Source organism: Camelus ferus, chromosome X (assembly GCF_009834535.1).
Source record: "Camelus ferus isolate YT-003-E chromosome X, BCGSAC_Cfer_1.0, whole genome shotgun sequence".
In the NCBI taxonomy this organism is placed as follows: Eukaryota; Metazoa; Chordata; class Mammalia; order Artiodactyla; family Camelidae; genus Camelus; species Camelus ferus.
Genome location: NC_045732.1, coordinates 11992157 through 12018063, shown reverse-complemented (window position 1 = coordinate 12018063; position 25907 = coordinate 11992157). Strand labels below are relative to the sequence as shown.

Below are 25907 nucleotides of genomic sequence, written 5' to 3'. Positions count from 1 at the left end.
TTAGGGGAAAGAAATGCATGTTAAAACATACATCTAAGAGTTTCACAGAAACAATGCCTGAAATGTCACGGCTTCTGGTTTATACCCACCAAATACAATTTTTCTAACAAACGCAGGAAGGAAACTCAGCTTCAGAATTTCCCAGGACCCAGAACACAGGATTTTCAAATAAAACTGGTTTAAAATCTTCTGACTGGGGAGAGGGAAAAACCATGCTTTCTTTCTCTCTGGGAAAATGCTGGAGCATGCTCCTGCTTCAGAAAGACTGTCACTCACCAACCCCACCGTCGGGATGAGGCAGAGAGACTACATGCACTAAAGGGCCTGGTTTGACTTTTACGAATCAACATCTGAGTGCTCCCCTAAAAGAAGCGTTTCCGGGGAAATCCGTCTCCTCCAACGTGCATTTGCTTTCCCCACCGGAAACTTTTCGTGGAAGTTCCTCGTCGGATACTTGAGAATCTTCCAGTTCACACTGAGCGATTGGGGTTGGTGTGGGGCCTTTGGAGTCCCAACGCATAGGGAGACCAGACCTTAACTCTGGGTCTACTCCCAATTTTGTCCCTGTCATGTCACTCTGGGCAACTTGAGTGACCTCTGAATGTGACACCAGCACAGCATTCTCTTTCCTAATTCATTCCTGGCTGGTTGCATCCAAAGAGTTAAGATGCACTTGGCTGCAGCTGGACTTCAAATCTTCCACCTGTAGGGTTGATCTCCACCTGATTCTCTATTATTTTCCCTCCCTTGATGGCATTTGTTAACAGGTAAGAAGCTGCCCCTACTCAAAAATTGTAATTTGTAAGGTCCTCAAAGGTAGAACCACCTGGAATATCCGGTTTGCCCCCTGACTTTTATCACTCCTTGAAGGAATGTGTCTGCCAGAGTGAATCAAGGTCTCACGTTAGAGCTATCTCCTTTCTCAAAGCAGAAAGCGCCATACTCAGTGTGATGCAAACATCCAAGGAATCTTTCCCTTCCCTGCGCGTCACATTTCCATTTTTACCATACTCTGCCCACAAGTGGCACCTTGCCTTTGACGCACCAACAGCTCAAACAATGCGTGTGCAATAGATGTCTTGAATTCCAAGCCCTGTCTTCCCCTGGTGGGTGAATGCATTTTACATTCACCCAAAGACCTGACAGCGTAACGGGTAAGAATTCCTGGTTTGATTTCTTCTTCTTCTCCTTTTCCTCCTCCCCCTCCCCCCTCCCCTCCCTCCCCCTCCCCCAAACTCTTCCCCCTCCCTCCTTCTGCTCCCCTTCCCCCTTCCTCTCTTTCCCTCCCCCTCCTGGTCCCCCTTCTCCCATCCTCCTCCCCTCCTCCTCCCCTTCCCCTCCCCTCTCCCCTTCCCCCTCCCCCTCCCCTTTCCCCTCCCCCTCCCCTTTCCCCTCCCCCTCCCCCTCCCCCTCCCCCCTCCCCCTTCCCCTCCCCCTCTCCTCCCCATCCTCCACCCTCTCCTCCTCCTCCTCGCCTCTGGTATTTTTCAGCCCTCCAAGAAAATTAAAACATTTCCCTTTGACAACTTCTCTCTTGCACTTTCTTGGTTGTCAATGTCCAGCATTTTCTGTTGTCATAAATATTCACAACGTCTCTCCCCTCTGGGGGTGGAGGAGTGCTACCCTAGCTACATTCCCAGCTCATCATTTGTCCTGTTTCAGCATCTTTTTCAGTTAATGAACACAGCTTAGGAACATTTATAAGTTTCGTTCAACATTCCAATCTGTTTCAATAATCCTTTCTGAATTTTCTCAAGTAAGCAAGGGGTGGTTAAGTGCTTCCAGGCCTGTGGATGCTCTCCTGGGGGTATCCTGAGGGAAATGCTGAATCTTCTTAGGCTTTTCCTGAAATCCAGCTCACAGTCTCCCAAGGGCACGTTCCGCAGCCCCGCCATGTACACTGGGTCTGCTTATCTGAAAATAATACTAGACACACTCAAGAAAAAAAGACTTGCTCGCTGAGACGATTCATCCTCGTCTTTGGCAGAACAACTGGCGAGTCACACCAAGGTGACTTCTAAACAGCCACAGAGAAGGCCCAGCCTCTCTCAACCGTTATACGACTCCCTAATTTTCTCGCCTTAAAACTTTGTAAGTCAAATGAATTTCTTCTTCCATCCTTTTTCTCTTTTCTGTTTCTTCTCCCCTTTCTGAAACCCTGCCCCTTCTTGGGGAACCAATTTAGTGATTTATATTTCCTTGTAAGAAAACATATATTCCAATTAGCGTTTTTCCTTCTAGTTTTATTGATATTATTGACAGGAAGTCTATATATAATTAAATATATATATATATATAATTAAAATAATGGAAAAAAATTGTTTCCTTGTGATGAGAACCCACAGGATTGAGTCTCTTAACAACTTTCATCTTATTATCTTTATCATGTTGTACATGACATCCCTAGTACTTACTTATCTCATAACTGGAATTTTGGTGCCTTTTGACTGCCTTCATCTAATTCTTCTATGGGTTTGTATATTTGTTTGTTTTTGAAATATAACTGAGCTACAACATGAGTTCCTGGTACCCAGCAATACTGACCTGGTATTTCTAAGCATTTCAAAATGATCACTGTGGTAAATCTGGTTACCATCTGTCATTATACGAAGATATTACACTACTATTGACTATATTTCCCCACATTTTAGTTTTCATACCGATGACTCATTTACTTGCGACGGAAATGTCTTTTGAACTCACGGTTTTGCACACATTTGCCATTGGTTAAATACTGGAGCAATGTCATCCTTAACGCCCATCAGCTGCAGACTATCTTAATTTTGTTGGCTATTTGAGAGCAGTAACACATTGTAACAAGTCCTGAAACCAACAGGAGCACATTGCCAGAATTATTCTAACATGTGTGAGATTATATATACATATGTATGCGTGTGTGTGTGTATATATTCCTAACATATATCATGTTAAATCTATGAATGTAGTTTAAGAAAAAACCAAAACAAGACATTGTGTTCCATGTATCATAACATCATGGCATCTGGTAAGACTTTCAGCCAAGCCATGTCACATCCTTGATTACACGTGTTGCTTAAACAAGTTTTCCCTTCTCTCTACTCTTCTGTGAGGCAAAAGTGCTGATAGTATTTTGACATTGAATGCTTTTACGGATATATATATATATATACACACATACATACACACACACATATGTATGTATGTATATGTATGTGTGTGTGTGTGTGTGTGTATATATATATAAGTTTTGGTTCAGAAAATGAACTCTTTGGAGAGGAAATATTGCCTGAATTTCATTGGGATGGTTTCTGTCTTTTGTACGAACACCTGTGTTTTCTGTGGACATCCAGAATCGCAGCTAATGGAAGGGAGCTGTGTGTACCTCTCCCTTTCCCAAAGGGTGCTGAAGGCATGCCTGCAAAAAAGAAAAAAAATTACAATACGCACAAGGGCTGGCACCCTGGAAACAGCAAAGCCAACCCGCTCAGAGGTTCTTTCCACTTTGGCCTTTCCAATAGCTTGACTGCAGAGGCGCGTTTCATGGAAGAAGAATGAGTGACATCTTCTGCACTCAGCAGCGGGGAGCTGAGCATTGCCAAAGCTGTGATTGCCACACTAGATGGCTCTCCACCCGCCACAAAATGACACATGCACCCATCTCACGGTGGAAAGATTGAGTTGCACTTTTTTTTGTTTTTTTGTTTTGCTCCTAAGATCTCTCAGCTGATCGACATGGTCGATGGAAGTGGTGAGAGAGAAAACATCCAGCCTCCAACAGCCAATATTTCATTTTTCACAAATCGGTGCTGGTGGATGTTATTGTTGGGATGTGATGTCTCCTACCAGGGATTCTATGCAAGTTTGATTTTTTTTTCTCCTCTCCGCGTCAGGATTTCATTGTTTCACCTCAGGATGAGTGAGCACATGTGTCTTGAACCACAGCTCTGTGAGACCTCCTGGGCCAGCATCTCCAAAGACCTTGAGCCCAATAGGGTGGAAAGAAAGTAACAGGGATTCTGTGCAGGGAGCGGGTGTCTCCCTGAGTGGCAGCATTTACAGAGGGATGATTGCTTCTGCTGTGTGATCACGAAGGGTAGGATGTTGCCGGATGAGGCAAAAAATCACTTCTGGGTGTCCACAGACACCCTCGGAAGATATAAAGGAAACAATGGAGGCATACTGATACTGAGAGGCAAAGACTCCCAGCTTGAGCTCTTCAGGACATCCCAGGTGGATGAGGGTTATTTGGATACATTAAAGTGAATTTGACGTTTCTGAACTCATCACGGCAGACACTTCCTTTTTATTTTCATGCAGGTGAAATTCACATAACTGAAAATCAACAGATCAAAGACAACAATTCAGTGGCATTTAATACATTCACCGTGTTGTGCAACCATCACCACCATCAAAGTTTCAGAATATTTTCATCACCCTGAAAGGAAATTCCACACTGACTCCAAGGAAATACCCCCATTCTCTGCAGGGCTAGGAAACCACTGATTTTTCTGTCTCTTTGGATTTAACTATTCTGGACATTTCATACTGATGGAGTCCTGTAATGTGTGGTCTTTTGTGTCTGGTTTCTTTCACTTAATATCATGTTTTTGAGGTTCATCCATGTTGTTGCTGGTATCAGAATTTCAGTCCACTTTATCGCTAAATAGTATTCCAGTGTATCTATACATACGCCACATTTTCATTGCCTTTTCCAGTCTTGGTGAGGTGACCCTATGCCCTGGCTTGCCTGGCGTGATCCCAGTTTACACCTGTGCCCATGAACGTATGCAAAGATCCTCCTCCCTTTTCAATCTTTCAATCTCAGTTTGACTGTTAAATGACATAATCATTCCACTTCATGCAAAATCACAAAATCAAGTGTGGGTTTTCTTTTCATTTTCCTGCCAACAGCTCTGATCACCGTGGCCAAGAATTTCTTGAGACCTTCTACGGCAGCCATGAAATTCATCTTAATTAACAGGAGTGTGGATGAAAACCAGGGAAAACCAGGGAAAGCCTGGAGGGGGTTTGAGAAGCAGCACCAGCCCAAAATGTGGAGAGGTGCCAGGGCGGGATTTGGACATATTCCTTTATATACTGTGAACACCTTCACGGCATCGTAAGCTGGCTGGAAGGTGCTGTGAGACTCTTAAGAAAACTTGTGACTAGAACACAAAGATGTGCTATTTGGGGCTGCATTTGGAGGTATTTGTGTGAGTCTGCTGTCCCTGGAGGAGTAAGGAGTTTTCGTTCTCAGGCGCCAGTCTCCCACCGCTGTTGGAAAGAATGCGAGGCAGCTACTTCGTAGGCCTAGTCCTACCTCTGCAGCTATGAAAAGGTGGGGTCTTGTCTTCAGGGAGAACCACATCACTTGCTTAGACCTACGTGTCTCATGCTGTGGTTTATGGCGTGTCCCCGCACCGGTCCTTCCGGAGAATGAGAATATTGCATCTGTGCTCTTCTGGTCATGCTTACGTTTCCCGGGGCTGAAGGATGGGGCTGAAGAACTCCTCCTGCGATGAGGTGGTATCGTGTCACTGGAACGCTCCCGACAGACTTGGCAGAAGTGATTTTCTGTTGCGCGTTGTCTTTGCCCGCATCGCTGAGTCTCTGTGGCTCTTCCCTGCGGACTCCGCTGAATTCTGATTCCTCCGGAATTACAAAAATTCTTCTTGGTGTATTGTTATGTCCATTCCTTCACTGAGCGCCTTCACTTCATTAAAAAAAACCAAAACACTAAAATCGAATTTTGCTTGAAATTATTTCATGGAAATTGAAGACAGTGTGTTTGGTAGACAGAATTGGACATACCAGAAAGTCCTTAATTTTATGGAGCAAGGGAAAAACACTTCGTTGTGTTTATGAACCTGGCTAGGATTCCACACAACAGAAGACCTAAATGTTCCATTTTTAGGTCTGTCTGAAAACGGATGTTTAATGAATTAATGATGGTTCCGTTGAAGCCGTCGCCTGCTTAACAGCTCACTCAGGAATTTATGGGCATAAAAAGTCTTCTCCATGTTACGTGGGATCAGAAACAGCCCAGAGACCTACGTGTCTCCATCAGCCTCTGTCCTTGGATGCTGAGGGGCGGTGAAGACCCCATACTGACCCCAAGCACTTGAAGACTTGGGGGAGATGCCAGAGAAAGGGTCTGCTGGGAAAAGTGCGCTCGGCTATGGCTCATTTGAGGAGAGATAAAACACCATACCTTGAATCTTGCTGAAGCCAAGGGGCAGTGAAACCTAGACCCGCTTTGTTAGCAAATGTTGGTGCTGGTAATGACGTAGGCCAAGGGTGCTAACCAGACAGAGTGATACTGGGACATGTTATATGGTTGTTAGTACCCAAAATTAAAGTCTGGGGGAATTTTTTCTCCCTGTCTTCCACGAATTATCAGCGATTCTCAATCCATAGTGATTCTGTTCCCCCAAGGGACATTTGGCAATGTCTGGGAATATTTTGGGTTTTTCACAAATGAATGATTCTGCAGGAATCCAGTGTGTAGAAGCCAGGGACACTGCCAGGCAGCTTACAATCCCCATTGCAGAGAATGATCTGGCTCCAAATGCAAACAGTCCTTCTGCAAACCTTAGACAAAGGCAAATCCGTTTTGAGCCACATAAAGAAGAAAATGACAGTATATCCAAGTAAAACTCTCATGAGAGGTCCTGGAAACATTCAGCCCTTTGGGGTAACGTTTCTTGGGTCTTATGTTCAAATGACAAGTCCACAATTTTGTTTCCAGAGTGCACTGCTGTTGACTTCTATCCCTACGCAGCTTGGAAAATAGAGGGTAATTAATTTATGCCAAGGGTACGGGAGGATTTTAGCCCTGGTGTTTTTGAAGTTCACTGAAGCTGTGTTTCTTCTTCAGCTGAACAAACAACTTCTAAAGTGCCTCCGACAGTTCAAGTTTGTTTCTGCGTTGGGAGCCCCACTCAGGAGGGGGTGCGGGGATGTCTTACTGGGTCTCTTAGCAGTTTAAAATGTAACAAAGGTTGGGAAAGAAACCCCGTAAAGTCTGCTTTTGTTGTGGTGCATGGAAGCACAATCACGGGACAGCTTTCAAAAGGCCAACTCCAAAACCGAACACATTTTTAATTTCCTTTGAGAAATCATGAAGGAATGGGGCAGGCTGGATTAGAAGGCAAAGCAGACTGGTTCTCAGAACAACGGAGGGCAGGCAGGGCTTGGTGCTGTGTGCATTTGTAATGTGGTCTCCCTCCCCGCCACCCGCCTGCCCGGTGTCCTGGGGGTTCAGTCCCCTCACCAGCTCTCACTCTCAGGACAGAAGCTGACAACAGACCCTGGCCACCCGCTCAAAAGGCTGGGTTCTCTGTTTGCTCTGCATCCAGCAACGATTATTATTTTTCTCCCAAGAAACATGTATTATGGCTCCTCCAGGTGGGAGTCAGGCTCTAAATGGTTCCAATCATGCTCTTCTCTGGAGAGTCAAGTCTCTGGATAATCTGCTCCCCCTGCACGTGAGGTGGGACCTGTATTTTGCTTCTAACCAAGAGAATAGGACAGAGGTGATGAGATGTCACTTCGGTGATCAAATGATGTTAAGACAGTGGCTTCCGTCTTACAAGCAGATTCTCTGTATGGATGCCCACTGCCGTTGGCTTTGATGAAACCTGTTGACTTTGAGAGCTGCCCTACGGGGACGTCCACATGGCAGGGAACGACAGATAGCCAGCCAGGAAAGTAGGTCGTCAGTCCAACAACCCTTAAGGAAGTGAATCCTGCCAACAGCTGCATGCATGAGCTTGGAGGCGGATCCTTCCCTAGTGGGAAGTCCTTCAGATGAGCCCTCAGCCCTGGGCGCACTTGCTTCTGGCTCTGTGAAAGCCTCATCAGAGGACCCGGTTAAGCTGTGCCCACATTCCTGACCCACAGAAGCCATGAGATAGTAAACGTGTGGTTTTTGTTTGTTTGTTTGTTTGAAGGCTTTTGAGCGTGTGATGACTTATTACCCAGCAGTGGCTAATATAAGCCCTAAGCCAAGCATTCTGCTGGAACCTGTGATCAGAGTGCTGAAAAAAGGGACTGCCCTTTCCTTCAGTACGTGGTTGGTTCCCCCAGCAACCAGCCCCCATCCTTAGGTGCTTCCCAAAGGTCACCTCATTGATATAACAAAAGACGCCATTCTGGTTGCCCTCACAGGAAATTCCAAGGGTTTCAGCAGCTCTATACCAGGACCCGGGGAAGAGCAAATACGTATTTCTTTTTTTAGAAAATGGAATTACGGTTGATTTACAACGTTGTGCGCATTTCTGGTGTATCGGTCATGCAAGGAATAGCAAAGGAGGGAAAGTGTGGTCCCAGAGTTGCGCCTGAGCGTTTTCCAAAATAGGATAGTTGTGTGCTGTAGCAATTTACAAAATGTAAATATCTTTGTTATTCCTTGGGTGGCCGATGCACCTTCCATCTTTATATACTTTCATCTGCCAACAACCCTCAAATTTACATCAGTATCTTTGCTCCAGACTCACATTATCCAACTGGCTCCTCAGCACCTGCACTTCGATGCTTCGTGGATAAGTGATTAACATCCGAGTTCATGGGCATTTTGTTCGGCAAGCCCAGTGCTGGACACTTGACCTTCTCTGTAACCCTCTCCATCTCTGCCCAAACCTTTGGAGTCAGTATTTATTCTTCTCTTGTGTGTCCTGCATTCAATGGTTAAGAAATCTTATTCACTTTCCTGTCTGTATGACTTTCCTAAGGCTGTCATATAAAAGTACCACCGTCTGGGTGGAAAAACAACAGAAAATGCATCCTTTCACATTCCTGAAGTCCAGACACCCAAGATCAAAGTGTGAGCTGGATGACACTCCATTCAGAGGCTCTATACGTGGGTCCTTCCATGCATCTTCCACCTTCTGATAGCTCCAGGTGTTCCTTGACTTCTAATACATCACTTTAATTCTGTGGTCCCTCCTTATCCTTGGAGCACACATTTCAAGATGCCTATAACCATGAATAGTACCAAACCCTATATATGGATGCATATACACCTACGATAAAGTTTAATTTATAAATTAGGCACAGCAAGAGAATGTCTAAATTAATGGCATCACTAGTCTTGTGTTAATTTCACCGTGGGCTCAAAATGTGCCACCCGTGATACGCTACGTGAATATATATACACACACAACAAACACGGCATCAGATTTCCCCTGAGCTCCAGATCACAACCAGACAGCTGCAAAGCCATCGTCCCCAATTCCATGACTTCCTCCTCTTTTTTGTGGCTGTGGTTCTCAGCAGGAACACGGGTCTTCAGTTTCGTTCTGGTTTTCTCAGCATCGGAGCTGAACATGAGATCAGACGGCCTCGCAGAGGTCAGTGTGTTTGGAGAGGCTCTCACGGAATTTATTTTGTGTTTTTGGTGTATGCTGGTGTGTTTAACTGCATGGTATTGGAAATAGCATTTATGGAGGGATTGCTAGACACTCACAGTCAGTAACCAGGATTGAAACATCGTCATCCAGGTGGTGCCGAGCCCTTGGCCACATTTCGGGGGAAGATCAGGGTCGCTGGCCACAGATCGAGCAAATGTCTAAGTTTCTATAAACAAAACAGAGCAAAACAATGCATCAAAAAACGTAAAAAGTACAAGAGGGAAAAAAAGGATGAAAATGAAATCATCTTAGATCTCTTGAAAGAACCACCACAAAGTAATGCGGAATCTGGGAATATGAAGTAACATCCCCACCCCCCCCTTTTTTTTTTAACATTAGGTCCACGGATTTCTTCCGGTAAAGTCTGCTGGAGCTGTTGAGACAAATTCTTTGGCTTCAAGTTTACTTCATGTTTCATCATTGTTTCCTTTCAATGCGATTTTTTTTTTTTAAGGTCTTCATGAATGTTGAAAAACCACTGGTAAGTTCACATGAGGCGAAACCAATACAGGGGATCAGAGTTTTGCAGCATAACCAACCACGACATGTGCCTTATTTACAAGGTTCTGTGGCTCAACTGGATGTCTCTCCGGAGACGAGACAAAGTCCACTCTCTCACGCGTCCATTCACTTAGCATCTGCCCCTTTGGTTCGCTACTGCGTAGTATCCTTCAAAGATTTATTTTTTATTTTTATTTAATTTTTATTGTCATGAAGAAGGCCACCCCAGGCAATAGATTTTTACAAAAAGAGGGGAAAAAAGTCAAAGAAATGCCACTAAAACAAGTTCTATTCTGCAGACAACTGCCTTTTCCATCAATCCACGCTAAAACATGGTAGCTGGGGCGGGGCAGGGGGGTGCATGCCTCATGTGAGGGACGGACTTTGCTTTTCACAGAAAACTTCTTATAAATCACATGTCAACTTTTTGTTGGTGGTGGTGGAGGTACTGGGGATGGCGCCCAGGACCTCATGCATGCTAAGCATGCGACTTTTTTTTTTTTTTTTTTTTTTTTAGAGCTAAGAAAAGTTGTGAGCGTAAGGCAATTACTTGCATGATGACCATTTGACAATGAGGGTATCTGTGACCCTTCTGGCAGGAACGGAAGGAGAAAATGATTCTTTAGATTAAAGCTGGAGGCGGGGGATTTACACCTTCTGCTTTCTTGTGGAAACCCCACCATGTTTCCCTCTCTGTTCTCTTTCTATTTCTCACTCTTCCAGGTGAGACAGGTCGAATGCAAATGGCTCAGCATGAAAGCACAGAGCTGAGTCTGATTCTGTCTGGTTACAACACATTCAGGGATCTCCCACTGTCTCCAGAAACCGTGGAAGTGTTACCGAGCAAAAGTTTGTGTGCCCAACGCACAGGGAGGTCAAGCAAACGGAAATGTCAGAGTTTGGAGCAGAGAAAAATTTATTGCAGGGCTGAGCAAGGAGAATGGGTGGCTTGTGCTTGAAAAACCTGACCTCCCCGTGGTTTTCAGGGAGAAGTTTTTAATACGCAAAATGTGGGGTGGGGGCTGCAGGGGTGTGACTGTCTTCTGATGGGCCGGTGGGGAGGCACCAGGATGGGGCTCCAGGAATCCTGGGCTCAGCCTGAAGGCACCGTCCTCCACCTGGGCGGGGGCCTCAGTTCCTGCAGAACTCAGAGACACTGTTCTGGATGTGCCTTGAGGGGGAAGCAGGACCCTCCCCCAAGGCTGCCCTCTTGTTTCTTGACTGTTCTTTCCTTGTTTTCTGCATTTCCCGCCTCCCTTCCCTGACTAGCTACTGTTTTGACTCTGTCCTTCAGAACTCAGGGAAGGTCCAGGAGGCTGACTGAAGTCCATGCCCTGCTAACAAGAAATGGAGGACACCGAAAGGATTTGTACCAGCGAGGACTCCACAGAGCCCTGCTCCCTTTCAGAATGCCCTTATGTAACTCGGTTTTCAGGAAAATGTTGTGCACAGAATCACACCCAGAAGCTTCAGTCAAAGCCAAGCGAGCATGAGAAGTCCTTCACGGCTTCCAAGTTCTCCTGGTGGATTTCAGAGTCGGTGCAGTTCTGTGTGTCCACGAAGCCATTTTTTAGAAAACCAGAAATACATGATGTGCTGTGTCTCAAAAAAGTATCAAATGCCTAAAACTCAAGGTCGTGTTGACTGGATGAAAGATTTGCAGAGGGTGCAACCGTCCTCAACAGTGAAGGATGGGTGGGCAGGGGGAGGGGGAAATACACAAGTTACTTTTAAGCTACTGCCGGGTTTGGTACTTAGAAACAAGTGAATGTATCTGATTTGTTCCAGACGTGTCCCCGTGTGTACAACAGAGTTCCATCTCCCTTTGCTGAGTCAGAACCGGGGAATCTGTTTGTCTATCTAACCATGTTGTCCCAAACAAATGCGAGATCTTGCCTCGCAAAGTAACTTCCAGAAGGCGCATCCATTTTAGAAGGAATGCAAAATAAGCTCGAGTGGAAACTCAACGCAGAGGGATCCTCAGAGCTGCAGGCGTCTGGTTTTGATTTGGGCTGGATGTTTATTTTCCTCGTGTAACTTTCATTTTCAAAGTGGCTGGCGGGTGAAAGATTTTAATTGATGCAACCTTTTCTTCCCAACTGGCCGCGTTCTGGCCGTCATCCCCGAGACCACGTCCCCTGGTTCCGTGAAAATACATGGATGACAGAAAGCCTCCGTCTCCAAGTTTATTCAGACTCTTGCAAAAATCCTTCTTAATGAATCACACATGTTGTAGGGCGGCCAGGTATCAGAATTTCAACGCGTGAGACTGAGCTTGGCGGAGTCCCACGCTCCCCTCGACTCCTACCACAGACCCTGCACAGTGTATTAGGGCTTTGGGATTCCATGGAGTGGTCAAAAGGCCAATTAAGGAAAAATAAAGACGAATTTTATTCGGTTTATACTGTATCTCAAGACATTAATTTTTACACTAATGAGACTTGGTTTTGTCCTTCTGCCCAGGCACAGAGCACACTGAAAGCACACACGTTTGAAAGGAGACACCACTGCTTTTACTGCGGATTCTTCTGCAGATCATGAAAGAGGTTCATTCAGGGAGGAAAAAGGAGAAAGTAAGTTAAGTTCAGCTGTTAAAAAAAAAAAAAACAAACCTCAGAAATACAAGGGTATGTCTCTCTTTCCCTGGAAAGCAGGATTCTCTCTAAGCAAAGATCTGGGTTGCGGGTTGGACAGTTTATTCTTACAGTTCTCCCAAATCTTGCTCGCAAATTTAAATGCTTTGTTACTAGGTGCAAAGAACTTTAGTATTTTTATAACTTTTTGGTGAAAGAATTTTTATCATGTCATAGTAGCCTTTTTCATCCCTGTTTCTCTCCTTTTTTTTTTTTTTTCCTTTTTAATTCCCTTAAGTCTTTTTTGCTTGATTTGAACAGGGCTCCAGAAAGTTTCTCTTCATACTGATTCACCTATTTTAGTGCTTTTATATCTTTATCTGAGCCTTTCTTGGTTGTTGGTTTCAGAGTTTTACAAATAGCAAGATCTCAGATTTCTTTTCAACCCAATCTGTGAGTTCATGTCTATTAACAGATATTTTCAGTCCATTTATTACAGTTGACAATATTTCTAAATTTCTTTTTGTGTGCTTTTTTTGTATTTTCTGTGAACCAGTTCCTTTCTTCACTTCCATATTTTTTTTCTCTTCTCTGATAGCTAAAAAAAAACAACAACCAAAAAACAAAAAACTTCCGTATATTTAAGAGAAAGTTGTCTTCTCAGTCATTATTTTACTGATGAACTCTAACGTGCCTCATAACATCAGCAGAAAAATAATAAAGTTAACGTGTTTACTATCTTCCCAAAGAAGCAATGTGTTTTAACTGTGACAATTCCAGTTTTTATTCTGCAAGTTGTATCAGCCCTACTTCTGGTCCCACCTTGCTTGTATGCCCTCAGAGGCATAATTTGATTATTGGTGGTGGTGGAGGCGGCAGGGAACGGGTGTTACATGGTGAGTGTCAGATTCGGTTTTCACTCTGGTGATTTCACGTCTTTTCTCACAATGAGTCTTGCATCCTCTTCCTTTATCTGACTTCAGCATCTTTCTTCCTGCGAGTGTCCTTTCAAAGTAACAACAGTGAGGGTCAACGAGAGGGAACCCCTCTGGCTTGGCAGAATTATGTTTATTCCCTTCGCACTCGGGAAAGACTCAAGTCAGCGCAGAGGTTTCCGCAGGCAGCAGTTTCTCTTTTATGCTTTCAAGACTCTCTCCCAGTTTGCGGCCATCCCGAGGCTGCAGAGACGCCTGCTCTGCGTCTCTCCGGGTGCTTGGAGGCCGCCTGGCTATTTTAAGCTTTCCTCATTGTTTCTGAATGTCCACCATTTTCCTTCTAAGTGTTTGGTGCTGTGTTTCCTCTTCCATACCATGACGTCTGAATCAGAGAATGAAAGTCTTTCGTGGATCTTCTCAAATGAGCAACAATTGTTTCCTCAAATATGACTCAGCCCTGCCTTTCCAAAATACTCCTTCAGGGTTTTTGATTCGACCGTTTGGAAATGTCTCAGTCTTTGCTCTGTGACTTTTAAACTCACCTTCAAATTGGCTGTGTCTTCACTTCTCTGAGCTCAGAGTGATGTCCTGGCTCATACAGTTCTTTCTGGTTTAACCTAGTCCTTTGGGTTATTTCAACAAATATATCTATATCTATATCTATATATCTATATCTATATCTATATATATCAGAAACATTTTTCTCAAGCAGTCCCAGCTTTCACACCATCTTGAAGGTGACTCAAACAAAATAATTCAAGAGATGAAGCAGAGAAATGGTGCCATTCTTCCCAACAGGTTAACAGGTGTCCACCCATCTCCTGGAACTTCAGAATTCATGGAATGTGTGGGTTGTGAGCTCCGAACGTGGCAGGACTCACGGGGTAGGAAATGATACCTGAATATATTTCAGCGTGCATTAGCTCACAGCACAAACGTGAGTACAACAACACGTGTGCTTTTGAACACTACTTCATGGACTAGAGGGCATGGGTAAAGGATAGTGAGTGGAAATCAGATGTCACTGTGACATGAGCGATGATCAAGTTATGTGCGGGTTATTTTGCAAGGTTCTCATAGGGACTACTTCACTTTGGCTGGAGAGTGAAAGATAAGAGAAGGCGGGTTGCTCGTTTACAATGAGCATGACTTTGCACTGGAAAAACAGACATCAATGCACAAATGTTTCAACATAGAGACTCCAATGCCCTAAAGATGAACACTTGGTCATCACGGAATTCCTGTAAAGTTTGTCCACTTTGCAAAGATTCTTTCAGTGACCCTCTTCAATGCCTTGATGGCGCAGCCAGCGCATTTGTTCTAGAAATCCAGGCCCTCTGTACACACGTGTAAAGTTTTGTTTTCTTTTGTTTTGCTTGGATCTGCTAGGAATCCTTCTCCTGGCAGGGTGGAAATGCTCTTTTTTTTTTTTTTGGAAAACCAATGTGCAGGTCTTCAAACAGTCTCAGAACCGCCCATCTTCCCCAGAAAACAGTATACAAGTTACATTGCAGATGAATTTCTCCCGTGATGGGATGCACTGTAAACATTCTGAGCCAAACAGCTCTCCTTTCAAACAGGATGTTTATAAAGCACTTAGACAAACTCAGACTGGATGACCACAGAGCTTTAATAGGGCTGGTTAATAATGTTTGCTCATGGAATCGCAGCGTTTGAGGGACCTGGGACTAGATAAACAAACGCACTTTGAGAATCACGAACCTGGTGGCAACTGGGGAACCTTATCCATCAGTGGAAAGTTACACAGTGATGCATTTCTCGAAAATGCAAGTTACCTTCAAGTTTTAGCAATGAGATAGATGTAATGCAAGATACTGTTCATTATGATTTTAATATTGTCTTGTGGTTTCCCCCTGCAGTGGACAACCTCTAATCTGTGAGGGGTTATATTTCCACAGGGTCTTTGTTGTTCAGAATCAGCTGTTGCTTGACATCTTTGGGAACACATTTTAACATTTCTATTTTCTCCATGCCCACTCTTCCCTGCCATCTGCCTGAAACAGAGGATGGGGTCTGCTCCCACGTTGCCCATCCCAACTAGTCATAAATTCTAAACTCCAATATTCAAAAATAAAATGTAAACCAAAAGGAAAATAAAAACATTCAAGCTCTCAGCATCTAAGTTGCATAAACACTATCCCCAGTCTTTCTGGCATCAGGCAACTGCAGACTTGTGCCCCAAAGCTAGCAACCAAGGAAGAATTGATTTTTCTACCAATCATGTGACCTTAAAAAAAAAAAGACCCACAGTGTTTCTGGTTCTTAATTTCCTCCCGTGGATCAGATCATCTCCAAAGTGCCTTCCAATGAGAGACACACGACCACGATTGTATCACTTAAGAGCAGAAAATGAGACAGACCCTAAGTGGACACATTTTCTTTGTCTTTTTATTTTTCTCCTGCTTTAAACATTTTTAAATTTTCAATATTTAAGTTATTATAAATTCAGAAGTTGTTGCAAGGGGGAGGTTATGCTCAGCGGTAGAGCGTGTGCCTAGCTTGCACGAGGTCTTGGGTTCAATCCCCAGTGCTGCCATCAAAAAATAAATAAATGAGCAAACCTAATTACTTTCCCATGGAAAATTTTAAAAACTTTGTTGCAAAGCTAATAGATGGAGGTCTCTCTCTTACATGTTTCTAATATTTATGAAGGAGACACTGATATGCAAATTATTCAGATTAGCTGACATTGCACTTCAACAGTCCTTGGAATCATTTCATTGGTTTCTTTATATTTCTGTCCCTCAAATTCTTATAACCTTTTTCAAAAACATTAAAGGGTACTTGATGCACAATATTATATAAGTTTCAGGTGCCCAGCATAGTGATTCACAATTGTTAAAGGTTATACTCTGTTTATAGTTATTATAAAATACTGGCTGTATTCCAAAATTGTACAATATATCCTTGTAGCGTCTTCATTTTATACACAGTAGTTTGTACCTCTTAATCCCCTGCCCCCTTCGCTCTCCCTACTGGTCACCACTAGTTTGTTCTCTATATTTGTGAGTCTGTTTCTGTTTTGTTATATTGTTCATTTGTATTATTTTTTAGATTCCACATAAAAGTGGCATTATATGATATTTGCCTTTGTCTGTCTGACTTACTTCACTTAGTATGATCATCTCCAGGTCCACCCATGTCGCTGCCAGTGGCACTATTTCGTTCTTTTTCATGGGTGAGTAGTATTCCACTGTCTATCTATACCACATCTTTATCCAGTCATTTGTCGATGGACATTTAGGTTATTTCCATGTCTTGGCTATTGTAAATAATGCTGCTATGAACACTGGGGTGCATGCATATTTCCAAATTAGTTTCCTTTTTTTTTCTCTTTTTTGGATACATGCCCAAGAGTGGAATTGCTAGATCCTATGGTAGTTCTATTTTTAATTTTTGGAGGAACCTCCACACTGTCCTCCATAGTGACTGCACCAAATTGACATTCCCACCAACAGTGTACAAGGGTTCCCGTTTCTCCACATCCTCACCAACATTAGCTATTTGTGGTCCAAATTCTCTATAACCTTTAACCTTGCATTATTCATCAACTAGCTCAACCTTCATCAATGACCAAGACCTGCGACATTAGTTATATTCTGTAAGCGTGCTCTTGTCTATGATGTCTTGAGAACTGGTTTTCTCTTCTCTTTTTTGTGCTCTTGTCTACGGGTTCTCTCACTAGTCTTGGGACCCCAGCTGAAATGACCAGAAGCAGCTCGCCCAATACCTACCCTGCTAATGAAGGCAGCTGTGAGTGTGAGCCGCTATTTTTTCTGCCGCTGCTTGTACAGTTGTCCAGAGGACTGGGGATCTAGCTGTGTGAGCAAATGCTTCCAGGAGCCGCAGTCAAGGGCAGCCCAAGTCACCTACTGGACACAGACCTGCATGAAATCAAAGTTCGGGAAGGGTCAACCTCTTCCAATTTAAAGGCAACCGTGTCAGCATTACTCAGAAAATGAGACTAAGACTAAAAAGTTGAAGGAAGGAAACCTTAATGCTTTTTTTTTTTTTAATGATCATGAAAGGAATATGTCCACATTGTAGACTACTTGGAAAAGCAAAACACACATTACAGCCCACGTCACACGAGTCCACCGAGACAGAATGTAAACTGGCGGTTGCCAGGGGCTGGGAGCGTTCGGGGAGGCAGGGCGGTGACAATTAATGGACTTCTTCTTAGGGTGTTGAAAATGTCCTAACGTTGACTGGAATAGTAGTTTGGCAGCTCTGTGAATATATTAAAAAAAACACTGATTTATACACTTTCGATGGGTGAATTTTTTGGTGTGTGAATTGTATCTTGCAAAAGCTACTCTTTTTTAAAAAAAAAATTCATTTACTCATGAAGTCACAGCCAAATGATGAACTGTTTATATTTTGCCACACATTCTTCTACGTTTAGGAGATCCATGTTTAGGAATATGCGTTTTTCATCATACAGAGTTTTATACCCCATTTCTGTCATGGAACACTCCATTATCTTCCCTTCTGAAAAGGATCCAAGTTGTGAATGAAATTAATGGGTTTGTTCCACTTTTTAAAAAATTCTCTTTTCATCATCCATCACATGACTCCTGGCAAATAATCATTTATACATGCAGGGCTGTGTTTACGAAAGATGGTTTGGACGGCAGATTTGTATTGAAGGTTCTCCTGACAGATGTGATAATGAAGTCATTTTGGAGGGACACACTGTGAATCAGCCCATTTGGGGAGAAATGGAAAAAGAAGACTGAGGGCAAGGATGCGTCTTCCGTGCAGGGAAATGAGGCACAGAGAAATGGAGCAAAGCAGAGTGATGAGGAGTGTTCAAAGGTACGGTCATTATTCTAACAGAAGGGCAGCTTCCAGGTGGATTTCATTGGTAAGTCTCACAAAAACTCACCCAAGTTAAAAAAGGAGGAAGACTGAAAAAAAAAAAAAAAAAAAAACCAGTGGATTTGGTAATAGGCAGAAAATGGAATCAGAGAATTGAAATGGATGGCCAAAGGAAGTCCAACCCCAAGTTCCCCCCTCCCCAACCCCCCAACTTTGCAAATGTTTCACGGAGCCTCTGTTGACCTTTGAGCCCAAGTGTCGGGTTAGTTACAAGAAACACTTTGTTTATCCCACATGTACCCAGATGAGCCAAATATCCAGACTCTATCTACAAAATACAGTGACATTCTGAAGTCTTGGGGTTGAGGACGTCAACATGTGGATTTCGGAGGGGCAAGGTTCAGCCCATAACCATGATGAAAGCAAGCAGTATGGGTGTTTCAAGAAGCACCTGTGGCTGCTGTAAGATCAGGAAGAAGAGCACTGGAAAAGGTACGTTGTATTTACAGATGTTTCAGTAAGAGGACCCTCCGCCGGCACCATTATAGTGGAGTCATGGGGGCAGGCTGGGGCAGGTGAGACGTGATGGATGAGAAACAGAGACAGACGAGCGAGGCATCCCCATCTACCTGGTAAAACCCAAGGGAGTCTGTTCCGGTAGAAAGTCTGTTCATCTAAGCGTTGAAATCCATCATGGCCCCCCTCCCAAAGAATGTCCTGTTCCAACAGCACTCCTCTCCATCTCAATTCCAAGCCCGAGATGGTCCCCCCTCTGCTCTCAGCCTCGAGAACACTCTCGAAGTCCCCTCCCAAGAACGACCCCTGGAGGACCTCATCCTTCATTGCTACCAAAACCCATCTGGCGGCGGAAGAAATGCAAGATAAAGTTTAATTGGCCGATGAGCGCATGTGGGCTCCGTTGGAGGATGATTTATCTCTTAGGCTTGGCAGCAGATTTTAGGATGTTGACTGTCTTGTTTACATGCCTCTGAGCTTGTGTGAGCACGCAGCGCTGGGAGGCTCTGGAGGGAGAGGGTTCAGCTTTCTGTTCCAGCTCATTATTCCAGCTCATTATTCCGATGGAGATGGAAGCATGAGGCTGGAAGGAATCTTAAGGGATGGTTTAGAGAAAGCAACTGCAGACGTGTCCCCTGGATGAGAACTCTGGAGCATCCGTGATTTGGGGGGGGGCACTTCTCACTGTTTTTGTGACCCCCACTCCCATCTTGGGAAGCCCCTCTTGATTTTATAAGCAGTAGGTCGATGCTGTTCCTTGCGACCCACCTCACCAGGACTGAATGGAAGTCAAATCACCTACTGACATCTTGGGTAGTCAGGCTGTAAGGACAAGCAAGATGTTCGGGTTTAGACATTTAGGATTCTTGCTGTCTTCCCCACCCCCTTTTTTTTGTATTTGTGGGAAGCTAGGCTGCAGCTGGCATGGCTGAAGCTGGGGTAAATGTAGGCGCTACAGAATCTGTTTACGTTTCAGCATCAACTACAGTGGACGTTGAAAGCATTTACCTGTGGTGACGCATCTGTCCACGCTTACCAGGAATTTCACTGATTTGGAATCAACAGAAACATTCATTGAGTCGCTGAAAAAGCAGTAAAACTGTATCAGGCTTTATCCACACGAGAGAAACAGCTTTGGTCCTTACCGCGAAGAAGACGCTGTCCTCGTAGTTGGGAGGAAAGGAATCCTTTCGTCTCAGGGCACTGGGATAGAAAAACATGCACAGTGCACTGCAAGGGCATGGGGGGCTCCATATAAAAAGCACTGTGGAGAAAATGGAAACCAGAAACGTTCGTTGTCCTTCTCAGTGTGACCTGGCAATATGTATCTCCATCTAAGAGAGAGTGGAAGATGAGGCAGAAAGTACAGGAAGGACCCAACAGACGCTCAGACTTCTACACACAAGTGCTTGTTAAACTGCTCGTAACTCCCTTGGACCAGGCGTGCTCCCCGCCATCCACCACGATGTTCCGCTATTTTTGGCAGCAGCGATAAACACTATGTCTCCCGGAAAAATGTGAGTTTAGAAAAGGCAGAGCGTAATCAAACTCAAGAAATTATCTCTCTTTTAGGAGACATGTCACCACTAAGACCACTCTATTAATACTCATGAATATTAATGGATGAATGAGTTGCCATCTTCTTAAACTTTGGGGCCAAATCTTCCTTGGAACTCGATTGGCTACCGAAAGGTCTTGCAGGCTGAGAGAACTGAGTTTGTTATCTCCAACTCTAATGCTCAAAGAGCCCAAAAGGCGTCCATCAAATTTTGTTTAAAATTTGACTCTGGTCCTGAATCTTCTCTGCCAAGGCTTAAGTGTGAAATGCCACGAGAGAAATTAAACGTGGGTTGCCTAAAATGAGACAGCTGTGTTGAGTCATCCGATGGTCTATCTCACAACAGGATTGCTTACAAGGAGAGCACTTCATTAGCTCTAATTAGGTGCTCATCAGTGGGAAATGTGCATACTGATGTTCTCCAGACAATGAGGAATGCCCTGTTTGCTTGCTGGGTGGAATTCTGGCTGATAAGATACCTGGGTGAGTTCATTTCTGGGCTCTCTATTCTGTTCCATTAACCTCGCCAGAGACAAGTTCTGCTGTGGTTTGAAACATTAGTCACGGTGAAGCTAGCTTCTTCTAAACAGATACAGTCCTAAGGCATATGTTACAGACTGTCACAATGTTTGTGCTTGTTTATCAACCAAAGATTCTTGGCAACCTCTCCCTTTTGTCCTAATTGGTTGTGATCACCATTTCTAGCATCCTCTGCAAATACAGGTTATCTGGTTGTTCCTATTTCTTTAGACACACTTACAAACCGTCCACCGTCCAAAGTGAAAAGAACGCCTGGGTGAGGAGTTGCAGGCGTGGGGGTGCAAGGAAATGGTTGCAACAGTGCCTTTTTGAAACAAAAGGAGCACACATCCTCCTCCACGTTCAGCTGGTGGGATCTAATTGTGAAGCTGGACGTTTCGTTTCTGATGGTTAAAGAAGTGAGTCATTCATTCTTGCTGAGGACAGTTGCCTTTGCCTTTTTGAAATTAAGCTGAGCTCAGATCTGCTCTGCATTCTTCTTCTTCTTTTTTTTTTTTAACCTTTATTATGGTATGATTCCTGTTCAAATTGCACACCTGAAATATGTGTAGTACACTGCCCTGCATTCTTTACATGAACCGGGAACACAGATTTTCTAGAGAGGGATGTGAGGGAGAAACCAGCGTCGCACAGATCTCACAGCTGCAAGGCTGCCAGCCGCCAGCAGCTCCAAACACCATGGCCACAACAGGGTGACCGGTTGGTGTCTTTCCTTCAGCCGTGAGGAGCACAGAAGACACGGAAAAGTTATGGAGTTACTGGAGTTTTTCTGAGGCATCATGGCTGTCTGCATTCTCTACATGTGGCCAACTGGCTACATTGTCTATTTTATTTTTTTCAGATCCTTCCCTGAATTTGTATTTGGACATAGCAAATGATATTTCAGGATGACTCTAAATTATTATTCCAGTGCAGTTTTATTTTCCCAGCAAAAATTATAATATTCTTTATCCTGTGCCAGCCCAGTGCTTAATGCATCGTAAGATGCACACACCCACATATATACATAGATATTATGAGGGTTAATTTTATATGTCAACTTGACTGGCTCACAGGGTGCTCTGATATTTGGTCAAACATGATTCTGGGTGTGTCTGGGAGGGTGTTTCTGGATGAGATTAGCATTGGAATGGACAGACTGAGTAAAGGAGAGGGTGCTCTCCAATGTGGGTGGGCCTCATCTAATCAGTTGAAGGCCCGAATAGAACAAAAAGACTTAGTGTCCCACAGATAAGAAGGAACTTCTGTCTGTCTGACTGTCTTCAAATTGGGACATGTGTCTTTGCCTGCCTTCAGACTCAGAGTGGAGCTGACACCATCCACTCTTCTGAGCCTCCAGCTTGCCAACTGCAGATTGTGGGACTTATTTCAGTTTCCATAACTCACGAGTTAACTCCCTGCAACAAATCTTATATATACAGTGTTACGAGCTGCATGTTTGTGTCCCCCCAGAATCCATATGTTAGAGCCCTAATCACCAAGGTTTTGATATTTGGAGATGAGGACCATGGGAGGTGATGAGGTCATGAGGGTGGCGTTCTCGTGAATGGAACTGGTGTCCTTATAAAAGTGTCCCCAGAGAGCCCCCTCTCCCCTTCCTCCATGTGAGGACACAGTGGGAGAACGTTCACGTATGAACCAGCGAGACGGCTCTCAGCAGACACCAGATCTGCCAGCACTTTGATCTTTATTTTTATTTTTATGGAGGTACTGGGAATTGAACCCAGGGCCTCGTGCATGCTAAGCATTCACTCTACCATTTGTGCTATACCCTCTCCTCCAGCACTTTGATCTTGGAATTCCAGCCTCCAGAACTGTGAAAAATAAATGTCTGTTATTTATAAACCACACAGTTTATGGTACTTTGTTATAACAGCCCAAAGGTTGGTAACAGCAGCACAAAACGGTCCTAGAGAACCCACTTTTGAGTTAAAAAGATTCTTTCAAGGATGGGGAATGACTATGGGGTGGGAAGCCACCCAGGAATAACTTACTGCACCTAAAACTAACTTACTTTTTATATGAAATGTTGGCGATCTTTACAAGGAGACATGCAGTGATATGAAGGTGACGAATCTACAGAGATGAACAAAACAAACATGAATCCACCACCTGCTTCAAAAGTCAAGAACGTTTCCAGACTGTTATTACCCTCTGGGCTTCCCTTTCTTCCAACACGCCTCGTGAACCATCCCCACGAGGGTTAAGTATTTTCCCAAATTTTATGTGTCATAAGAAAACAGTAATACTTTTGCCAAAGATGTCTGTATCCCTCAATAACATATTACTGTTCTGTTCTGCTTGCTTTGTTCACTGATAATATGGCCAAAGGAATGTGAGCAGTGTGGTGCACTGTACATTTTCTCTCTCAGCAGTGTATCTCTAAAATTCATGATGGTGTTGTTTGTAGGGTTAGTTTATTTGCCTCACTTTTGTACAATATTCCCTTGAGCAATGATCGCACCCAGTGTATATCCATTCTCCTGCCAGCAAACACGTGGGTTGTCTGCTAGTTTGAGTACTGGAGAGATTACTCCTGAGAGCATGCTTATACGTGGACACACATGCAAGTGTTTCTCCAGAGCTCCCACCCACGAGGGGGGAACTGCTGGGTCACACTCAGCTTTCTACGATGTGCTAGTGATGGATACGTGTCATTAACGGCATTTGCACAAACTCACAGAATGTCCAACACCAAGAGGGAACTCGATGTAAACAACAGAGTTAAGGCGATACTGTTTCAATGTAGGCTCATCTATTTTAATTCTACTAATGTGTGTGCCAGTGAGAGACGCTGATTGTGGAGAAGGCTTTGCGGGGGCGTAGGGAGGATATGGGAACTCTCTGTCCTTTCTACTCATTTTTACTGTGAACTTAAACCTGCTCTAAGACACAAAGTCTGTTGTTAAAAATAGCACCTGGAAATAAAACGTCATTCAAAACTGATTCTGCGAAACAGAAGGCAAAAGAGTGTTAATGGTTGAGTGCACAGAGTTGGTTCTGTTTTTTAAATTAGAAACCACTGAGTCAAAATGGCGCCGTCAAAGGCGTGTGCAAAGATCCGTATCTACTTACATGGTCTCAGAAAATTCCAGAGGGAGCAAAGAAACAGAAGAAGGCAGGGCTGTACACAAGCTGAGTTTCTCGATTGTTCTGCAAAGCATCCAGCAACAGGGCAGCGGGGGCGTCCTGCAGGGTTTGATGGAGCATGGTTCACGTAGGACCGGCAGTCAGGTTTGCAAGAAGCATGCAGCGCCTTGAGGTTAAAGGGACAGCGGTGGAGAGAAAGTCTACACCGGGGAGACATCGGGGACCGATCACAAGACAGCTGCACCACGGGCGGGTCCGCTGGTTTCATTCCTGAATCACACGTGTGTGTTGGAGGAAGGCACATGGATGGAGGCAGCAGAGTCATGAAGTGTGTGGCTGTCTGGTCAAAATCCTGGGACAGTAAAAAGAAACCCATGGTCAGGTAAAGTAAAGCTCAGTGGTGGAGTGCGTGCTTCGCATGCACGAGGTCCTGGGTTCAATCCCCCCGTACCTCCACTGACAACGAAACAAAAAGAGCTGCAAAAGAAAAACAAGCAAAAAACAAACTCAGTCAGTGGCGGCTGTAGATCGTGGACAGCCTCTGCCCCACCAAGCTCACAGGTGCGTGATGGAGCCACATTTGCTCCCAGAACAGCCCGGAGCCGTCGCCCAGCATCGTCAGAGAAACACCTAGACAGAGCCGTGCCCTTGGGGGCTGCTGATACCCCTGCCTGGTGAGAAGGGGCCACTCCCCATGTCTGTACAAAGGGCATCGGTGGAATAGTCTGAGCTGTCCTGAATGTGAAGCCATCTCAGTGTGTGTGTGTGTGTGTGTGTGTGTGTGCGAAAACACAACTTGGGAAAAAAAATGGATTTTAGTTGCACAGATGGTCTAACCTCCATGACCTCATGACGCTCTCACCCATCTGAGCCCTGATGTCATAGGCTGATAATCCCACTCAGCGTCTGCTCAGTATAAAGAAAAGAAAAAAAAACAACTTGACCTCCCAGTTAACAGACCACAGGTATTTAGAAGATTGTGCAAGATGGGGCTGCTAAACACCCAGGCACACGTGGAGCTGGCTTTGCTCAGATGCAGTAAACCCAATCTGTCTAGACACGCCGCCCTGACAGGCCGCAGCTGGCCAGCTGTTCCTGGAAACAGTGCGGTCCTCTCATGGAATTCACGGAATTACCTTCGCCCTGGAACCACAGGGGTCCTGGGTGCTGTGTTCTGCTGTGCTGCTCCAGGCTTTGTCTTCTCCAGGTGGCGTATTCACTAGTTAGGGCTCCGTAGACGGAGAGAAGCAGTAGGAGGCAGAGACAGAGACAGAGATAGAAAGATACAGAGTATCTGTGATTTCTGTATCTCTACGTCTCTCTCTTTGTGTATCTGTATCTACATCATCTATCTGTATTTAACTGTTGATCATCCGTTTTCCCCCTTTATTTCAATCAACTATGCATCTATCTGACACTATCATTTATCTATATTATCTGTCTCTATTTCTATCAGTCTATCTGTACATCTGTCATTATCTATAATCTATCATTTATCTATCTCTATATCATCTATCAACATATTATCTATCCATCCAATCTAGCTATCTATACTTCCATCCATCCATCCATCCACCTACCCATCTACCCATCCATCCATCCATCCGTCAACCCACCCACCCACCCACCCATCTATCTATCCATCCATCTTATCTATCTATCCATCCATCTTATCTATCTATCCATCTATATCTATCCATCCATCCATCCATCTTATCCATCCATTTATCTATCCATCCATCTCTCTCTCTATAGAGATAGGCTCACATGATTTTGGGGGCCAGCAAGTCCAAAATCCCTAGGGCAGTCCAGTAGCCTGGAGATTCAGGTAAGAGTTGATGTTGCAGTCTTTAGTTCGGTGTCATCACGGCAGCAAGCTGGAAACTGAGGCAGAATTCCTTCCTCTTTGGGGGACCTCAGTCTTTTTTCACTCTTGAGCTCTTTACCTGATTACATGAGGCTC

At 44.3% G+C, this 25907-nt stretch overlaps 1 long non-coding RNA gene across 2 annotated transcripts; it reads right to left on the bottom strand.

Annotated features, from left to right (window-relative positions):
* Positions 1-2387: 2387 nt before the first annotated feature.
* LOC116662000 lies at positions 2388-25421 on the bottom strand. Of its 2 annotated transcripts, XR_004317973.1 has the most exons (4): positions 25081-25421; positions 23930-24296; positions 17154-17303; positions 2388-9555 (listed from the first exon to the last, which is right to left on the bottom strand). It is a non-coding gene; the product is annotated as an uncharacterized LOC116662000 (long non-coding RNA). The 2 variants fall into 2 exon arrangements; XR_004317974.1 differs by lacking the exon at positions 17154-17303.
* Between the last annotated feature and the right edge of the window lie 486 nt (positions 25422-25907).